We start from the raw sequence: 5,653 nt of genomic DNA, 5'->3' as shown, positions 1-5,653 counted from the left end.
CATCGGGGACGAACATGCGATCTAGAACGCTTCCCCGTCAGAATACGTGTAGGTTAAGGCAGATGCCATGGGTTTATGCTATCAACCAAGTTATGCGCATTCAGTTGTGTGTTAGTGTGTGGGCCTTCGAGGTCGTATCTATGTAATGACTTGGCCCTAATGGCCCCTATTTATATCATACTTTATGTATGGATGGAAAACTCTTGTTATTCAGTATTTGTGTGATCAGTGAGAATTGATTTGTGGGATCACTATACACGTGAATTCGGTGATCACGACTAACAAGTCGGGATCCCCACAGACCCCTTCCATTGTTCTCCTTCACCTAATTTTTTTACCAGGACTTCATATAATTACCTTTCACCTCTAGTAAAAGTCACAAGCCCCTGCTCAATCATGGAGTGTGGTAAAAGCCCCAATTACCCCCTCTAGACAGTGACGGCAACACCTGATTTACCTCTCCCTGTTTTCATTTCTTCATTCCTGCTTCTACCTTAGCTCCTTGGAACTCATGGGAATCTTAAGAACCTCCAAGACACAAGGGGACATGTCTGTACCCATTGTTTATGTCAATGACATTCATAACCGTGCTCTGGTTCGTGCTACAGTTTTCTTTGCACCCATCCCAAAGCACCCGACCACCTCGAGCTCCCCCTATCGCATGCTAACTTACCTCGACGTCCGATACAGACAATGCCCATGTCCCCCTCCTCTCTCTTCCTCATGAAGCTTCCTCGCACGCGCGCCATGGCCGCCCGGTTTGGGCAAACTACAGCCTCACACGCACGTGCTTCCCCGCTCCTTCTCTCCCCTCCTCTGGTCATAGACCACGCCCAACAATGCCCTAGAGATGACCTCTCGCGATGGCTATGCCCAAGGTGGCGCACGGGCATACGGTGGACCGAGCCCCGGCCATTCGAACCACCCTCGGTCCTTCCTCTCCCCCTAGGTCACACTCCCTCCCTCCAATCATTCCCCGCACCACCTTCTCCTCCGCAACGCCACCCAAGCTCGAGATCCAACTTGAGCTCAGATGCTTGGGCTCGCCGTCGATTTTCTTAATAGGGCCCTGATGTCTACGCACGCTTCTATTCTTGTAGACTATGTTGGGCCTCCAAGCGTAGAGGTTTGTAGGACAACAACAATTTCCCTCAAGTGCATGACCTAAGGTTTATCGAACTCAGGGAAGTAGCAGTTGAAGATGGTATCTCTCAAGAAACCCTGCAATTAAGAAACAAGAAGTCTCTTGTGTCCCCAACACACCTAATACAATGGTAAACTGTATAGGTGCACTAGTTCAGCGAAGAGATGGTAAAATATGGGTGATAGATGTGGCAAAGCAAGGTAATATAAATCTGTAATGGCAACAAGGTAGCAAGTGAAAAAAGTGAGCATAAACGTTGTAACAATGGTGAGAAACAAGGCCGAGGCTTCATACTTTCACTAGTGGCAACTCCCAACAACATTAACATAATCTAATCACATGATATTTCCACTAAAACATGCAATGGAGACGTACCTGGAGGTCATTCCTTTGTCATCAAGAGAGGACGAGAATTATGTAGGGATACAAAAGCACACCTCAGAGATCGTAGTTCTCATCTATGGATTTCCCAATGTCACCGCGGCCATCCAAAGAGAGTACCACAATCACCACAACATATCTCAAGGATAGTCAAAGACAAGCAACAAGATACTCTCAATCTTCAATCAATTCAAAAAAGAGGAAATCACTCATGAAAATATTCTTCTAATCCATGTCCAATAAACCGCTGTCACCATGGTCTCGGGGATTATACAAGATAAGATCAAGTAAGTACATCAATCCAATACATAGAAGAAGGGGAAACATCATGGGATCACCCTAGATTAATACAGCCCATGATCACAATCAAGATCACATCATGAGAGAGAGAATTAACCACATAGCTACTGTAGAAGACCTTAGCCCTGAGGAGGAGCTACTCCACCTTCATGGAGGGAGGAAGCAACGTCGATGGAGGTGAATCCGTGGGCAGTTCAATGTCCCGCCACGGTGCCCGCACAGGAATTCTGGTCCCCCGAAACTTGTCGACATCGGAATTGTTTGTGGAGAAAAGGGTCCGGGAATTAGCGTTTCCTCCACGAGGGTAAAAATAGGAGCCAAAGTAGGGCACGAGAGGAGGTGGGGCCCACCCAGGTGGCATGTTGGCTCGGCGAGGGAGTAGGCCGCTCCAGGAGGTCACCTGGACGACCCCTGGCCCGCCTCTCGTCCATCTTCGGTGATATGGAAGCTTCCGTTACGCTGATTTTTATATATTTTCCTGGAATTTTCCGGGCTTCAAAAAATTGGATAAAAGCCCGTGCAATATAGACAACAGTAGACAAAAACTGGCACTGGATGCACTGAGTTAGTAGGTTAGTCCAAATATGTGTAAAATGGTATAAAAATGTAGCAAAACATATAACAGTGTCACCCAAAAGTTCATGGAACAAGCAGAAATTATAGATGCGTTTGGGACGTATCAACATCCCCAAGCTTAATTTCTACTCGTCCTCGAGTAGAAATGATAACACAATAATTTTTGTGGTGACATACTAACACACATATAAGAACTTCAAAGTAAAGCAAGTAAGATATGCAATTCAAGTTAAGACAATAACAAGCAAGAGTTTATATCTAGTATTGAATTTAGCAAGGTAAGAACATAAAGGTGCAAGAACACACATATAAGAATTTAGCTATTCTAATTTGTAAAAGCTGCTAATATTAAAACATATTTGATTATCCCACTTGTGGAATTTTTAGAAATACATATGTACATTAGTTTTTACGTAAAACCTTGTTTTAAATATTTTATCTCTCTCCTAAAATTTCTTTTGTTACTTTTAGCACTTCACAACCAAAACCTTATAATTTCTTTAAAACTAACATCCACCCTAGTATTTTACAAAAATGGGTTGACATTTTTCTGAGTGTTATATTCTTCCCTGTTTTGCCGTGGTCTTAATTTTGCCCATTATTATCGTGAGACAGATTGCATTGTTGACAATGGAGTTGGGCCAGAAGACTTTGAAGATCCCAGCGATTTTGTTGAGCCACACAATCAACCACTTGATAATGACCGGAAACCATTTTTATATATGTCATATAACAATTTACTTTATTGCATTTTAATCATGTTGAATCAGTGATCACCTTAGTGGGTTGCCTCTCATAACTCATCGTTGATAATTGCACTTCGCATGGCCCTACCTTCCTCTGAGGGTTGTGTAGGTGTGAAGTAGTTAGGATGCTATGTAGTGTCTATGCTAATGGGATGGGAATATGCATTGTGTCGGAAAAGATAAGATTTCAAAGACTTTCGGAAAACCCCATCGGGTGCCAGTAATGCCTGAGGGAGATGGTGTTGAGTTAGGTAACCACTGGAGAAAGAAGTGGTGCACTGAGGAAGGATGTGTGTTTGTTTTCGAAAATGAAGATATTTAAGATGTGTTGACCGTCCCAACCTTACCTGTGATGTCTATTACACAACCCACTTCTTGTAGACTTGTGTTGGGCCTCCAATCGTAGAGATTTGAACAACAATAGAAAGTTTCCTTCAAGTGGATGGCCTAAGGTTTATCAATCCGTGGGAGGCGTAGGATGAGGATGGTCTCTCTCAAGCAACCCTGCAATCAAATAACAAAGAGTCTCTTGTGTCCCCCAACACACCCAATACAATGGTAAATTGTATAGGTGCACTAGTTTGGCAAAGAGATTGTGAGACAAGTATAATATGGATGGTAGATATAGGTTTTTGTAATCTAAAAATATAAAACAGCAAGGTAACAAATAATAAACATCGAGCGAAACATTGTATAAATGCTTGGAAACAAGGCCCAAGGTCCATACTTTCACTAGTGCAACTTCTCCCAACAATAATAACATTGTTGAATCCTGTATAAATCCCTCACGTGTGATAAAGTGTTCACTCCAAAGTCACAAATAGCGGAAAACAAATGAAGACATTGTTGTAGGGTACGAAACCACCTCAAAGTTATCTTTTCCTATCAATCTTATGAGATATCCCTATAAGTGTCACGAACAACCCTAGAGTTCGTACTAAAATAACACCTTATGATACACATCAACCAAAACCCTAATGTTACCTAGATACTCCAATGTCACCACAAGTACCCATGGGCTTGATTATACGATGTGCATCACAGAATTTCTGATTCATCGTGTTCAATCCAACACAAAGAACTTCGAAAGTGCCCCAAAGTTTCTACCGGAGAGTCAAGTCGACAACATGTGCCAACCCCTATGCATAGATTCCCAAGGTCACGGAACCCGCAAGTTGACCACAAAAACATACATCAAGTGGATCAATATAACACCCCATTTTCACCACAGATATCCCATCGCAAGACATACATCAAGTGTTCTCAAATCCTTAAAGACTCAATCCAATAAGAGAACTTCAAAGGGAAAACTAAATTCATCACAAGAAGATAGAGAGGGGAAAATCCATATGATTCATCTATATTAATAAATCTCATGATACATCAAGATCATGCCATCTCAAGAAAATGTGAGAGAGAGATCAAACACATAGCTATTGATACATACACTCAGCCCCAAGGGTGAACTACTCCCTCCTCGTCATGGAGACCGCCGAGATGATGAAGATGGCCTGCGGTGATGGTTTCCCCCTCCGAGAGGGCGCCGGAACGGGCTTCCGGTTGGTTTTTCATGCCTTTGGAGGCTTGCGGTAGCGGAACTACTGATCTAGGTTTCTTTATGGAGGTTTCTTGATTTATAGGAATTTGTGGCGTCGGTCTCACGTCAAGGCGATGCCTTAGGGGCCCACAAGATAGGGGGCGCGCCCTAGGGGGGCGCACTTGGCTTGTGGCCAGGGGGTGGAATCCCTCCGGTTGATTCTTTCAGCAGTATTTTTTATATTTTGCAAAAATATTCTCCGTAAATTTTCAGCTCATTCTGAGAACTTTCATTTCTGCACAAAAACAACACCACGATAGTTGTGCTGAAAATAGCGTCAGTCCGGGTTAGTTCTAATCAAATCGTACCAAAATCATATAAAACTATTGTAAACAAGGCATGAATACTTCATAAATTATCGATATGTTGGAGACGTATCAGCATCCCCAAGCTTAATTCGTGCTCGTCCTCGGGTAGGTTAATGATAAATGAACTAATTTCTAAAGTGTGAATGCTAGCAAGTGCACAAGTTTGATCAATGATACTTCCAATCACTTTTTCTAGCATCAATATAAACCATAAATAGTAGCTCATCTCATAAAACTTCTCATGGTCTAGTAACATGCTATTCACACGTTAAAGTATAGACCAAAACGTTTCTTGAAAACTAACAAACCATAATCATAATCATCGAACAATTGCAATTCATCTTATTTTTAGGAAGGGTCTATGTAAGAGCTTTGATTTAGCAAATTCCACATACTCAACTATCATATAGTCTTCCATGATTATTGACACTCAAAGCATATTTTATGAACAAATAGCATCCATCAAACACAGAAAAAGGTAGGGGCTTAAAGTTTTGCCTCCAAACTTATTTATCATATAGATAATTGTCCACAACAATAATTCATGATGAAATATATTTGTGTGGATATATATGTCTAGATCATTCCCCAACACATGATG

The sequence above is a fragment of the Hordeum vulgare genome, chromosome 4H (assembly GCF_904849725.1).
Source record: "Hordeum vulgare subsp. vulgare chromosome 4H, MorexV3_pseudomolecules_assembly, whole genome shotgun sequence".
Taxonomy (NCBI): domain Eukaryota; kingdom Viridiplantae; phylum Streptophyta; class Magnoliopsida; order Poales; family Poaceae; genus Hordeum; species Hordeum vulgare.
This window is presented reverse-complemented; position numbering follows the sequence as displayed.